Below are 16621 nucleotides of genomic sequence, written 5' to 3' on the forward strand. Positions count from 1 at the left end.
GACAAGATAGCAAGAAGTAAGTGCTTGTTCCAGGCTCCGTTAATACCAAGAAACAACGTTTGTTTTTTGATAGTACAAGTAAAGAAATACGAATTAGCTTTTTAACTAGTAGAAATGTATTCAACAAAACCACCTTTTCAATCTGGGAACTCCAGTAGGAAACACAGCTGGGCAGAAACACCGTGCACCATCTACTAACGCATGTTCAATAGACTTTGACCGTGGTTTGACACATGGACCAAATCTAGAACCCAATAGCACTGAAAACATATTTAATGAAAAATGGCACTTTCCATTCGTCATTCGAAAAACAAAGGCCGGGAAAAATTCATTTACCAAAAAGGCAAATATGTTAAATGCACTATTACGTAATAGATAACGGAGTTTCAGTAATAGAGTGATACCTTTCTAGTGTAGCATCGTAGTATCTCGGTTCATAAGTCACGGTACGAACTATATCATCGAATCTGACTCCATTTTTTCTAGGCGCACTTTGAATTTACCTTTACGGACAGGAAGGATATCATTTCTCCCGATCTGAAAAAAGTTGCCCACCGACACCCCGCGTGACTTGTGTCAGTGATGGGTTCTCTCTGCGCTCACACGCGCGCTGCCGATTTACCTGTTTCAGCCGACGTCCGACGCCGCGGGGTTAATAAAACTGGGCGCGCATCATCGTACCAGTAGCATCAACTGATTAACGGTACGCCTGTCGGATGGCGTCCAACTTATTCCTCTGCAGCTTTTGTGAGCCCGTTTGTCCGTCTAGGTGCACAGGCCTCGTAATGAAAAGAGAGGACGTAAACGGCGCATGGGAAAAGGGGAACGGAAATGGAGGGTTAGTGTGAGAGGAACGAGGGGGTGGCAGGAAAGAAGGGAAAGCAGAGGGAAGTTGGGAGGGGGAGGGGGGATAAGCAACGGCGCTGAGGGACGAGAGAGAGAGAAATAGGACGCAACTGGCCTCCCAATACGCGCCATTTACCCCTCACATGAAGCTCAGGCCGTTGTTCTGATTTACGGCAATGTTGCGTAGATTTATTTATCGGGTAATTATTTAAAGGCTCGCTTTCCGGGCAGCGCGTTCTTTCTGCCCATACCTCGCTCCCGCTGCCTCTCTTCCAGCCCCCACCCCTCTCCCTCCTCTATCCGTGCCTTATACACATTATGAAGCGCTAGTTACGCTCATGAATATATATCACAGGAAATAACGGCGCAGGACATTCAGATGCCTGCGCCCTGCGATTAATTTCGCACCACTGCATCCATACGTAAAGCTCTGTCGAATTTACAGTATTTTTCCCCTAGTTCATGCCGGCCTGGAGTAATACACTGCACACCTTGCAATAAGAGAAGGCACGAATAAAAGGAAGTTAGGGGCGTTTTCATATTATTTTTACTCTGTACCTGTCGCTTCACTGCGTATCACAGGTGATGAGGAAACATCACTGAATATTGGACCATTCACTGTAAATAATTGCGTTACCCGTGTAGGGAACAGTGAGGAACGACGACTAAGGAAATGCTCCGGCTGCGTTCTTCAGCGAAGGATGAAACAAATACATTACATTAATTTGGGATCCACGTGGATATCCGTATATAACATAACGTACGTTTGGCATTCAGTATGACATCAGGGGTTACAGTAACGTACTCCGATAGTGGGTAACATGGAACTGATGACAATGGAATGGAAAAAAGCCAGCAGGGACCTTAATAACATCCATAGTTCGGGTGTATCTAAAATGTTTAGCTCCAGGTACATGGACTACCAAATAACGATGCAAAAATCAGAAAAATACCAGAAGTTGTATCTATAAAAAAAGTCTTGTTATGAATCGTCTGCCTCCGTTACTGAAAGCTCAGCGTTGGTAGCCGCCATGCGGAGGACCCGGGTTCGTTTCCCGCTGTTGCAAAGGGTTTCTCTTTGGTAGAAAGGTGGTACGGGGTGCACTTAGCCTCGTGAATCTGATTGAGGAGCTAGTTGATTGAGACGTAGCAGCTCGACAGTCTGGAAGTCGACAAACCGGGCGGGAGAGCGGTGTGGAGACTATATGCCCCACCGTACTGCATCAGCCAGACGGCGCATGTCGGAGGATGACACGGCGGCCGGTTGAAACCCCTTCGGCTTTCAGGTTCCGGATGAAGACCTCGTTCTTTTCTTAGTATGCGTCAGGAGTTAAATCCAAAAGGCGTTCGTATGCGAAGTTTCTGACGTATGTTTATGTCGTTCTGCAGATATAGTGGACAGACTTCTTCTCAAGTGCCGCTTCCTAAATCTATATCCTTAAAAAAATGCAAGCATGATATTTATTTGAAATATAGCTTCTATATGGAACACTTGTCCATTCCATGAATCATCGTCGAAAATATTCTGTCAATCTGTTATTTTTAAATCTTTTCTTCCTCTTATTTTAATTCTGAATTAAGATATCATTGAGCTGCGTTTGATTACGTTGCATCTCTCAATACGCCGTTACAGTATCAGTCCCTTATGTCTCCCTCAGACGTTAACGCTTTCATTGCATTCTCGTTGAATCAAACGTGTCACTGTTTATAAGTATATAGAAACTAACTATAAAGGAGTATTATTGTTTTTGATGTGTTCAGTCCGAAGACTGGTTTGATTCAGCTCTCAGTGCTATTTTATCCTGTGCGAGATTCTTTACCTCCAAATAAATAACTACAGCAGCCTACATCCTTTTGAACCGGCTTTCTATATTAATTTCTTGGCCTCCCTCTATAACTTTTAATCCCCCCCCCCTCAACTGATAATTCCTAGATGTCTCAGAAAGCGTCCTATCACACGATCTCATTTTGTACTTGGGTTGCGCCACAAATTTCTTTTCTCACCAGTTCTCTTCAGTAGGTCCTCGTTATTTACGTGTTCTACCCATCTAGCCATCAGCATTCTTCTGCAGCACCACATTTCAGAAGCGCCTTCTGGCCCGAGCTGTTAATCCAGAGCTATACGGCTAACAGACACCTTCAGAAAACACTTCCGAACACTTAAATCTTTGTCCTATGTTAACAGAATTCTCTTTTTCATAAGCGCTTTTCTTGCCAGTGCAAGTCTACATTTTATACTTTCTATATAGCGGCCATCATCAGTTATTGTACTGCCCGAATAGCAAAACTCATGTACTATTTTCAGTGTCTAGTTCTTTAATCTAATTCCTGCAGCACTGCCTGATTTATTTCAACAACATTCCATTATGCTTGTTTTGCTTTTGTTGATATTCATGTTACATCCTCCTCTCAAGGCATTAATCATTCCGTTCAGTTGTTCTCCGAAGTCCTTTGCTGAGCCTGACAGAATTACAATTTTCATCTGCAAAGCTCAAAGTTTTTATTTTTTATCCATTTTCCAAAATTTTTCTTTTGTTTCTTTTAATGCTTGCTCAAGAAGTGTTAAATGAGAGTAATGGGTAAGCGACAGTCCGAACATGTTTCAGAACCGGAACATAATGAGACATATAGATACAGCATGAGAGAGCATAAATCCTATTCCATATTTCTTTATATTAACTCTTTGTTTAACACATCACCTTAGAAATTTTGTGCAATTGCAAAACAAATGAAGCGGAAAAGAACATCAGGCTACTCGCAATCCACGTCTTGTTAGCTGGAAATGGAATTTTTTTTATATCTAATCTGTAACAATTAGTGTTGTGACTGTTCTGAATTAAAAAAAAAACAAAGGAAAAGTTTACGTTTCGTATTTTAGTTTTTGGGGCTCATGGTCTGCAGTCGAGGTTTTACAAGTAATGTATGAATTATGTCGTCTTCTGTGCTGTACAAAGTCTTGTTTGCACCAATAGCGTTTCACATTATTCAAAAACGTCATCGTTGTTCATTGTCACAGTTGCAGTCTTAATTATAATTTTTTTAACTAAAACTATTTATGATCTCATTAAACCGATTTTTAAACAAAGAGTAACCACTGACGATGATTTTAAGTAATGTGAGACGCGCTTGGCGCAAACAAAAAGACACAACAGGCCAATCACAAAAGACGGCAATCCCAATATTACTTGAAAAAGTTTACTTTAAAAATGCTTAATGCAAAACTACTATATGTATTGATTTTTCTAAAAATATAATGTTATTTGTAGAAGAGAATGTAGTATCTTCGTATACTTTTAGAGACTTTAGCCTCTGGCCAGCCCTGTAATACAAGTTTAATATATTTTGTTATTCTCTTTTAATGTGCTACATCCTTTTCCTGAAATTAACAAAAATTACTTCAGAAAAACGAGTTTAATATAGTATCTGTTGCATTATTACTGTGCTACACATCAATAATTAGTAAGGGACATCAAATTAAACAGAAGTCTTTTCATAATCAATTACAAATTAAATATATTTTGAAATATAAACTATTGGAAACTTACACCAATTTTCATTTTTAAGACAGGTAAGACTTGGTTCATTTGCAAGAATTCCACGTATCTTTCTAGGTGCAAGATGATGCGTGACAAACGATGTATGGCTTACCTGTTCTCATGTTAGATAAATAGTTCTCAAATATGTATAACGTTCTACTCACCATAAAACCCATACCTTAAGAACTAACAGTATATTCCTAATAGCTTTCATATGTTACACAGAATTTAAATTACAAGTGTTGCACAAAACACAGTCTTACGTCAATCACAAACCAAAACTAAAAGAAACTGCTAATGGTGGTGTCTAATTAGGATGCATTCCCGTCATCTTAAATCTGTCATTAGACTGATCCTATCGACCTGACAACATTGTATATTCTAGGCACATTATCCTCGAGGTACAACCCTGTTTCCTACACTCTTCCTACGCTCTTACATCACAGTGACACAGTTAGGTGTATCTAAGTCTAAATTTAGTAAGAGTTCATTCAGTTTCATTTCACAATGGAATGTTTTCACAAAATATTTAATAGGAAGACGACACCTACAGTTTGTATTAATGGATCCTACGCTCCTAGAAATGGAAAAAAAGAACACATTGACACCGGTGTGTCAGACCCACCATACTTGCTCCGGACACTGCGAGAGGGCTGTACAAGCAATGATCACACGCACGGCACAGCGGACACATCAGGAACCGCGGTGTTGGCCGTCGAATGGCGCTAGCTGCGCAGCATTTGTGCACCGCCGCCGTCAGTGTCAGCCAGTTTGCCGTGGCATACGGAGCTCCATCGCAGTCTTTAACACTGGTAGCATGCCGCGACAGCGTGGACGTGAACCGTATGTGCAGTTGACGGACTTTGAGCGAGGGCGTATAGTGGGCATGCTTGAGGCCGGGTGGACGTACCGCCGAATTGCTCAACACATGGGGCGTGAGGTCTCCACAGCACATCGATGTTGTCACCAGTGGTCGGCGGAAGGTGCACGTGCCCGTCGACCTGGGACCGGACCGCAGCGACGCACGGATGCACGCCAAAACCGTAGGATCCTACGCAGTGCCGTAAGGGACCGCAACGCCACTTCCCAGCAAATTAGGGACACTGTTGCTCCTGGGGTATCGGCGAGGACCATTCGCAACTGTCTCCATGAAGCTGGACTACAGTCCCGCACACCGTTAGGCCGTCTTCTGCTCACGCCCCAACATCGTGCAGCCCGCCTCCAGTGGTGTCGCGACAGGCGTGAATGGAGGGACGAATGGAGACGTGTCGTCTTCAGCGATGAGAGTCGCTTCTGCCTTGGAGCCAATGATGGTCGTATGCGTGTTTGGCGCCGTGCAGGTGAGCGCCACAATCAGGACTGCATACGACCGAGGCACACAGGGCCAACACCCGGCATCATGGTGTGAGGAGCGATCTCCTACACTGGCCGCACACCTCTGGTGATCGTCGAGCGGACACTGAATAGTGCACGGTACATCCAAACCGTCATCGAACCTATCGTTCTACCATTCCTAGACCGGCAAGGGAACTTGCTGTTCCAACAGGACAATGCACGTCCGCATGTATCCCGTGCCACCCAACGTGGTCTAGAAGGTGTAAGTCAACTACCCTGGCCAGCAAGATCTCCGGATCTGTCCCCCATTGAGCATGTTTGGGACTGGATGAAGCGTCGTCTCACGCGGTCTGCACGTCCAGCACGAGCGCCAGGTGGAAATGGCATGGCAAGCCGTTCCACAGGACTACATCCAGCATCTCTACGATCGTCTCCATGGGAGAATAGCAGCCTACATTGCTGCGAAAGGTGGATATACACTGTAGTAGTGCCGACATTGTGCATTCTCTGTTGCCTGTGTCTATGTGCCTGTGGTTCTATCAGTGTGATCATGTGATGTATCTGACCCCAGGAATGTGTCAATAAAGTTTCCCCTTCCTGGACAATGAATTCACGGTGTTCTTATTTCAATTACCAGGAGTGTATTACCGTACTAAGTTCTGAAATTCGTATGTTAAGTAGCTTCTTGCCGTCATGTGACTACGTTCCACATTAAACGCTAGAGGAATTGGCGTTCTGATGTTGATTCTTCGTGTCATTTATAGCTCAGGCTTCCGACTTGATCCTTATGTAACTTCTGTGTTGGCAGCCCATCATCTGCAGGTGACATTTTGTAGCCATCTTGCTTGTCGACCTGACAGTCGAAGTAATTACGTGATAAAAGTTTAATACAACATTTTAAAGCATCACGGAATACTGTGGGCTGCAAAAATTATGACAATGTGCCCTGAGAGAGTCAATGTTACATTATCAGTGCAGTGCTATGCATTATAAGACCAAACAGAATTGTGGGCGCAATAATATCGCTACGCAAAGTCAGTGTTAGTTACAGAGAACTCTAATCGTTTGTAACACCTTGGTAGCGAGAAAAGAAAACTAACTGGTGGAGTCATCCATTCATCGGCGCAATACGTGCTCATATGGATCTTGATGACACATTGAAATTGACTGAAAGAAACACCTTGAATCTAGAGTAGATATACGCATGCTGAACTTGAAACTGAGTACACCTCGAAAAAGAAAATCACAAATTAGAATCATTCACACTTCTAAAATACTGCTATAAACGCTTCCAGGGCGATGTGGAGACACCTCCCAGATAAATTAGGAAGAATGGATGAAACACTACCTATGTTTAATTCCAAATGAAATCTTTTATATTCTTGAGACAGACTAGAACGTTAACTGTAATCAACAATCCATAGCACTTATTACCCTCAATCAGATAAATTACAGTGATGTATGACAACTCGTTGTTGCTCCTTTGAAAGAAACTTAACTTGGAAATTTATTTACCATGGCAATAAAGTTCGAAAGATCCATTATGTATGGAAAGACAATGCAATGTTTCATGAGACTTCTGGAAAAGCATTACAGAGCTCTAATTTATGGCCCATAATTTATGGGAGCTGACGACGTGACAGTTACGGCCACTATATCATGACACCGCACGCAGTTTCGGACACCTGTGGCCGTAGTTGAGATCTCAGGTTGTTGGGTAAGAATACATTGCCTGTAAACCCCTAAGGAATACAAAAATCGCAGTTTGGCTACTTAATTTATTGAGGGCAACAGATCCTTTGTTTCAGGAGTACCTTGCTTTGTCAACTACTTTTTACTTATATATTTGCCAACTGCATCTTTGTACAACACTAACTACATTCCCGTAATATGGGATAACCATCTACGAACAAGCACAGACGGCTACGAGACGCCAACCAAGTGCTGCGTCTGTCTATGGCGTCACAAAATGTTCAAATGGGTGTGAAATCTTATGGGACTTAACTGCTAAGGTCATCAGTCCCTAAGCTTACACAGTACTTAATCTAAATTATCCTAAGGACAAACACACACACCCTTGCCCGAGGGAGGAGTTCAACCTCCGCCGGGATCAGCCACACAGTCCATGACTGCAGCGCCGCAGACCGCTCGGCTAATGCCGCGCGGCCTATGGCGTCATTAGGCGCCGTTATAGAAACTCCATTTTTCTTGCGTTTTCCAAACCGGCGGAGGAACCTAAATCTTTCGTAACTCATCAGTGAGCCTCTTAAGATTGAGCAGTTCTGGCTGCAGACGTTACACCAAAGTTCTGTCATTACAGAGACTATAACTCTCTAGCTTCGCGTGGCAATCGGACAAGTCGACCATTTGGTCTAAGCTGCACACAATATGCTATATTTATTTAGTTAATGTGGCAAAAGTAGAGTAATTAGGTAACTCTGGCATTAAACCACTATTTAGGCAGACGTTCTACATATTTTAAATTTAATATATTAGAGTAGGCACGTTGTACTAAATTTAGAAAATTAAAATTACAGTACAAGAGGTTGAAAAAAACACACACACATAATTTACACGACGACAAAAGTCATGGGGTAGCGATATGCATATGTACAGATGCCGGTAGTATTGCGCACATAAGATATAAAAGGACAGTACGTTAATGGAGCTGTCAGTTGTTCTCAGGTAATTCGTGTGAAAATGTTTCGAACGTGATTGTGGCCATACGACGGGAATTAACAGACTTTTAACTGTAAATTATAGTTGGAACTTGGGATATTCCATATCGGAACTCGTTGTGGAATAAAATATTCTGCGATCTACAGTGTCAAGAACCTGCCGAGAATACCACATTCCAGGCATTACCTCTCACTACAGACAACGTAGCCATCATTTACCGACCGAGAGCAGCGACCTTCACGTAAAGTTGTCATTGCAGACAAGCAACACTGCGTAAAATAAGAACAGGAAACAACTTGAAGCGTGCCATGAAAATATGTTAGGACAGTGCGGCGGAATTTGACGTTAATGGGCACTGGCAGCAGACGACCAACACGAGTTCCTTTACTAACAGCGCAACGTCGTCTTCAGTGCCTCTCCTGGGCTTATGACCACATCTGTTGGACACTGGACGGCTGGGAAACCTGGCCTGGTCCCAATTTCAGGTGGTAAGAGGAGATGGTAGGGTTCGAGTGTGGCGCTGACCAGAAGAAACCATGGACCCAAATTGCCAAGAAGGCACTGCGAGACTGGTAGTGGCTCCATAATGTTGTGGGCTGTGTTTACATGGACTGGCCTAGGTCCTCTGGTCCAACCGAATCAATCATTGACTGGAAATGGTTATATTCGCCTACTTGAGGACCAATTGCATTAATGAACTTCATGTTGCCAAACAACCATGTCACAGATACACATTATGGATAATTCGAACGATTGATTTGGCCACCCAGATCTCCCGACACGAATCACATCGAACATTTATGGGACGTAATCGAGAGGTCATTTCGTGCACAAAATCGTGCATCGGCAATTCTTTCGCAATTGCTGACGGACGTAGAAGCAGCACGGAGCAATTTTTCTGCAGGGGTCCGACAGGGTATTAGAAAATTTCCTATGGCCATTTCACATCAGTGTGTATTCGTACATGATAAATAGAACAGTCATTAAGACAACATTGCTAGCTGTAATGGGAATGGTGAAAGGGATAGAGAAGGGAGGGGAAGAGGAATCTGGTAAGAAACATTTGATAATTATAACGGAAGAGAAGGTGGTATGACTCATAGATAAACGAAAAGAGAAATAAACATAACTAGGAGAAGATAGGACGATTGGCTTTACTATTCGGCAGAGGAAAAGTTGGACATATACGTAAATTTTCGGGAAAACGCTTCGAGGGTGACCGAGGGAAGTCTCCCAACTGCTTTTAAAAAAGTAGCAGGATATCGAATTCTCCGAAGAGTGTAAGGCAGCTTGTTCCAAAGGCGAACAGCAGCGATTGCGAAGGCCACATCTCAGGGTCGACAACTGTACATCTTAGGTAGCAAGTGACGTACACTCTATGTAAACGGCTCGGGGAATGGCTGGTGAAGTAGGTCTGCTACTGTCGATCGCCGTGTTGTGTGACCTATGTGTCCAACAAAGCCTACTCCTTTACAAGCAAATGAAGTTCTTGGCAGGTGGTATAGTGCGGAATCTGGTAGGACGGTCTAAGTACGCAATTGAAATCTTCGGCTACTACCATGTGGTCGGCATTGTCCTGGAAGAGCTTTTGCTATGTTTTCAGTACAAAAGGTCCAGCGTTCTCTTCATCTATCAGCTCCTGAAGGTGCCTGTAGGTGCACCAGACCTACTGTACTAACCGTGTGTGCGACCCCAGCAGCCGACGGTAAATATGATACATCAGTTGCCATAATTCCTTCCCATAGCAGAATAGCTGTACCTCCTACGACCACACCTGAAAACAGGGCGTATGCGTCATATCCGTAGGCATCGGACTTCTAGAAGGAAAACAACTTCCAGATCCGCATCTCATAAAGTATCCTGCAGCAAACGAGTTTTGAGAGCAGAATTAATGCCGGTGACATTGATCGTGGTGAGGCGGTATTCCTGCTGCATCAAGTCGTGGGGTATGTCCTCGTAGGAAGCGGTGGGGGTAGATCGCGCTGGCCTAGGCGTCTGTTGCCTTGAAGATGGACACGGCCAATGGCATCTGTTTGTCTTCAGGGATCTGAAACTCATCCTGCATCTCCATCTCCTTCTCCCAGTCTCCCAGGGAGGTCGATAACAATGGATCTCGAGAGGTGGACGTAGTCGCGGGTGCATCCGTGGAGATGGGGCGTCGGTAATTTCCGGCATCCCCACAACGCACGGTCTTACCAAGACTTACCAAGACTTCCGAACTGACGATGCGAATGTAGACGAGATGTGGCTCAAATTCAAAGATATAGTAGCAACAGCAATTGAGATATTCATACCTCATAAACTGGTAAGAGATGGAACGGATATCCCGTGGTACACAAAAAAGGTCCGAACGCTGTTGCAGAGGCAACGGAAAAAGCATGCGAAGTTCAGAAGAACGCGAAATCCGGAAGATGGGCTAAAATTTACAGACGCGCGAAATTTGGCACGTACTTCGATGCGAGATGTTTAATAGGTTCCACAACGAAACATTGTCTCGAAACTTGGTAGAAAATCCGAAGAAATTCTGGTCGTATGTAAAGTACACAAGCGGCAAGACGCAGTCAATACCTACGCTGCGCAGTGCCGATGGTACTGTTATCGACGACTGTGCCGCTAAAGCGGAGTTATTGAACGCAGTTTTCCGAAATTCCTTCACCAGGGAAGACGAATGGAATATTCCAGAATTTGAAACACGAACATCTGCTAGCATGAGTTTCTTAGAAGTAGATACCCTAGGGGTTGCGAAGCAACTCAAATCACTTGATACGGGCAAGTCTTCAGGTCCAGATTGTATACCGATTAGGTTCCTTTCAGATTACGCTGATACTATAGCTCCCTACTTAGCACTCATATACAACCGCTCGCTCACCGATAGATCTGTACCTACAGATTGGAAAATTGCGCAGGTCGCACCAGTGTTCAAGAAGGGTAGTAGGAGTAATCAATTTAACTGCAGACCTATATCATTGACGTCGGTTTGCAGTAGGGTTTTGGAGCATATACTGTATTCAAACATTATGAATCACCTCGAAGGGAACGATCTATTGACACGTAATCAGCATGGCTGCAGAAAACATCGCTCTTGTGCAACGCAGCTAGCTCTTTATTCGCACGAAGTAATGGCCGCTATCGACAGGGGATCTCAAGTTGATTCCGTATTTCTAGATTTCCGGAAAGCTTTTGACACCGTTCCTCATAAGCGACTTCTAATCAAGCTGCGGAGCTATGGGGTATCGTCTCAGTTATGCGACTGGATTCGTGATTTCCTGTCAGGAAGGTCACAGTTCGTAGTAATAGACGGCAAATCATCGAGTAAAACTGAAGTGATATCAGGTGTTCCCCAGGGAACTGTCCTGGGACCTCTACTGTTCCTGATCTATATAAATGACCTGGGTGACAATCTGAGCAGTTCTCTTAGACTGTTCGCAGATGATGCTGTAATTTACCGTCTAGTAAGGTCATCCGAAGACCAGTATCAGTTGCAAAGCGATTTAGAAAAGATTGCTGTATGGTGTGTCAGGTGGCAGTTGACGCTAAATAACGAAAAGTGTGAAGTGATCCACATGAGTTCCAAAAGAAATCCGTTGGAATTCGATGACTCGATAAATAGTACAATTCTCAAGGCTGTCAATTCAACTAAGTACCTGGGTGTTAAAATTACGAACAACTTCAGTTGGAAGGACCACATAGATAATATTGTCGGGAAGGCGAGCCAAAGGTGGCGTTCCATTGGCAGGACACTTAGAAGATGCAACAAGTCCACTAAACAGACATATTACACTACACTCGTTCGTCCTCTGTTAGAATATTGCTGCGCGGTGTGGGATCCCTACCAGGTGGGATTGACGGAGGACATCGAAAGGGTGCAAAAAAGGGCAGCTCGTTTTGTATTATCACGTTATAGGGGAGAGAGTGTGGCAGATATGATACACGAGTTGGGATGGAAATCACTACAGCATAGACGTTTTTCGTCGCGGCGAGACCTTTTTACGAAAATTCAGTCACCAACTTTCTCTTCCGAATGCGAAAATATTTTGTTGAGCCCAACCTACATAGGTAGGAATGATCGTCAAAATAAAATAAGAGAAATCAGAGCTCGAACAGAAAGGTTTAGGTGTTCGTTTTTCCCGCTCGCTGTTCGGGAGTGGAATAGTAGAGAGATAGTATGATTGTGGTTTGATGAACCCTCTGCCAAGCACTTAAATGTGAATTGCAGAGTAGTCGTGTAGATGTAGATGTAGATGGGGGAGGATGTCGAATCATACGGTGCGGTAGGATCGGTGCATCGGCTGACGCACCTCATCAGCCGTCTGTGCTTCCTCGGGCAGTTCTACTGCCTTGGTCGTTATGCGCCGTTTCTTATGAAGCTGCGACGACTTCTGTTCACGCTGTCTCGCATCCGAGTCCTACAGAGAGGAAAGCGTGAATGTGATGTAATGTTCCTCAACTTCCACCTTAACGTCGTCTTGTCGTTGCAGATGTGCATGCATGCTCCCTTGGATCAACGAGAGGGCAATAGAGGTATCGGCGCGAGCAGAAGCTGGGGGCCCCTCGGGAACTGTACCCACGTTTTCGTCTGGGTGGGAGAATCAGTACCTTCCGTCGAGCGACCGAGAGGTGTGTCACAGGCCTCATTGTCAGTTAACTTGAGATATGCAGTGCTCAAGACGATAGCGAAGCGGATGCCCAACAGCTCTTTCGGATCAATGTGTATTACGTCATGTAAAAATCTATCTAGTTCGTGGGCCTGGCATCCCGAGTACCTCGCATACTGCAGTTTAACGGTGGCTTTCCATTACGAAAGAGCCATGGGATGTCAGTAATGTAGCTATAACAATAGCACCGCTAGACACCCACAGGCCGACTGCAACCACCTTGGCACGTTAGTTCTCTATCTACTCTGCCACGCCTCCCTCCTCCATCCAAATTCTCACTGCCATCACACAACCGTCTACTTTAAATTCCTCGTTACCTCTTCGTATGTAACGGGGAATTTAAAGTAGATTCGGGAGGCAGTGAGAATTAGAATTGAGGAGGGGTTCCAGGGTAACCCGTGCGGTTGTCTGAACTGCTGTGCGAAGGGGGATTAATGGGTAATGCATCTGCCTTGTATGCAAGAGACCGGGGTAGGATTCGAAGCCTTGCTAAAAATTTTCCTTCGTTGCTTCAGTCTATATATGTAAATTTCTAACTAGGCTTCGGAATAGTTTCATTTATCTCGCCAGTGTCCACACTCCTGTGATAATCTCTTAATCTCAGCATAACACTCACATTCACCAACCTTCATAATAACTGCACTTAATGTTCAGCATACTCTTCTGAATCACATATCATCTGTTTCGATTATCTATTTGCCAGGTTTTCCGAGGGTCCTCTATACACTTCCAGCAATTTTACCTCACAATAAAGCCGATGTTTGAAACTATATTTTCTCAAGGGCTTTCTTTAGTATCGATCTTACGTCCTTGCATCGTCCGTCATGCGTTATTTTGCCTCTAAGGGGCAAGGCCGTTATATTTCGTCTGCTATGTGGTCTCCCGCTTTTATTTTTCTTCTTTCAAAAAATCAAATGGGTCTGAGCACTATGGGACTTAACTTCTAAGGTCATCAGTCCCCTAGAACTTAGAACTACTTAATCCTAACTAACCTACGGACATCACACACATCCATGCCCGAGGCAGGATTCGAACCTGCGACCATAGCGGTCGCGCGATTCCAGACTGTAGCCCCTAGAACCGCTCGGCCACCTAGGCCGGCTTTCTTCTTTCGTTGGTTTACTCTAACTCCATATTGTTTAGGTACTATAGTGTTGATTCCGTTCGTCACTCTCTCAGAGGATAGCAGTGTCATCAGCATCTCGTATTATTTATGTCTATCGTCCCAGAAACTTAATCTCACATCTGAACATTTCGTTATTTTCCTTCATTGCTTAATTCATACACAGAGTGAACTTCCATCTCATTGCGTCCACTTGGTTCTTACGGATATTGTATATTACTCCTTTTACTTTGTAGTGAACATCTATCCTTTTGAAGATTTCAAACATTTGCACCACAATAATACTTTTAAGATGTTGATAAATCGAATGGGAACAATTTTTATAAGACTTGTTTCCATTATCGTGTGTCAACGACCTGCTCGCGGCTTTGTTCCCAACTACTGTGTATTATTATACGTAGCGACGACGCAACAAGCGGTGTATACGTCATGTGGTATTGCTGTTGTTGCACTCCGTACGTATATAAAATAGCTGCAAATGAAATAAAATGATCACACCTAAAATTTCACTTCACAATAGAAACGGAAACAGACTACACACTATATTTTCTGGACCTCTCCATGAAAAATGAACAGAATTCATATATTCACCATATTTTGGAAATCGACAACCACCAGCACCAACATTTACATTGAGTCTGCGTACCCACTGACAGACAAACAAGTATGTTTCAGATTCATATTTCACAGATTAAACAGAACACCCATAAACAAAGTGAAATACATACATGAGCTACACACAACAAAACAAATAGCAGTGGAAAATGGTTATGACAAGAGCAAGAAGAAGGAATTCGATTAACAAGTATGCAAACAGAGAAGAAATGAGCCAATCATATGTACACAAAGTTCTGCATAACAACACAGAAGAACACAAACCACAGACAATGACCACATGCAAAACACAACAGAACATCTACCCACACACGAAACAAAGTGGCGCGTACTCACCTACGATAATAAAACAGGACACAGAATAGGCAACATTTTGAAGAAACACGAACTTAAAATAGGATACAGATTACACAACATAACACAGAAGAAGCTCAGAAGACAGAAAAATACCCACGTATACAGTCGACAGATCAGGCGGACATGATCTTTCATGTAACACTTGTCAGTCAGTATACATAGGTCAAAATGCGGAGCTTTAAAACAAGATACTTGTAAACCTTAAAACGCTACAAACCAATAGCTCCACATTATACTTTTGCTGAAAACCTAATAACCCACAACCACCACCCAACTGAAATAGAAACAGATATTAAAATACTAAAATCCCATCACAACCTATGTGACGACTGCACAACACTGCGCAATGGCACACTATTTAACACAATTATGGAACTGTCCAAAAAAGGAGGACATGAACAGCTAAAGATGCACACTAAAACACACACACACACACACACACACACACACACACACACACACACACACACACACACACACAAAAGCGAGCGAGCACCAACGTCCGCACAAAGCCACACAGAAGGAGTGAGAGAGGGAGAAACTTTTGCTCCAGACTCACTCGAGAACAAGAGAATGGCATTGCGACTCGACACGCAACAACAATATTTTGGCGAAGCTGAAAAGGGTTATTTACTAACGAAGTTCCCAAAACATGTGCAGTGTTCGTGTATACTTCTCTGCAACTCTTGGGAATGCAGATGACTTTGCGAAAGCTGAATGTACGTGTTTTCAAATACAGTCGAGAAATAACTTCGGACAATAGAATTACTATTAGATATAATGTGATGTGGTAACTGGCTAACCAAATTCACATTAACATCATTTGATTGTATATGACAAGCACAAGTTCTCTATTACATACAGAGGGCTCTTCAAATCCTACAATACAAAACTAAGGTAATGACAATAACGAAGAAGAAATACTTTAGCAGCCTCTTTTCGTTTCGTAATTGTCACAGCATGTTCATACTTCACAGAGTTGAATAAAGAAAATCCACTGACAGTGGCACAATTATGCTAAAACATGTCTGTGTCTATTCGAGAAAACAGTATTTTGCGCAACACACGGATTTTATATCCAGTAATAGCGCTGTATATTGAATCTGAACGAAGCCTCCATAAATATATTTGTTATGTTCATTTCTGTCGGATATCTTAAACATTTGAAATCATTTTTAATCAGAGAGGCTTTTCTGCGCTATTGTTAACGTAAAACGTTCTTTTAGCGACAATGACGGTGCTCGTTTTCCACGTGTGACCATAAATCCACTTCTACGATTGCGTAAGGTATTGCAAATCCGCTACATGTTACGTAGATTTATCAGTTACTGTGCGCCTAAGAAGTGACTGTGCTTTTATTTCGTCTTAAGTTCTTCTGCGGGTATTTCTTTCATCGCTACAGATTTTTCGATGTATATTCTACTCATTCATCCTAGGCCCACTAGTGCCTACAACCAGTTTTGCAGAACCACTGT

The sequence above is a fragment of the Schistocerca gregaria genome, chromosome 8 (genome assembly GCF_023897955.1).
Source record: "Schistocerca gregaria isolate iqSchGreg1 chromosome 8, iqSchGreg1.2, whole genome shotgun sequence".
NCBI lineage: Eukaryota > Metazoa > Arthropoda > Insecta > Orthoptera > Acrididae > Schistocerca > Schistocerca gregaria.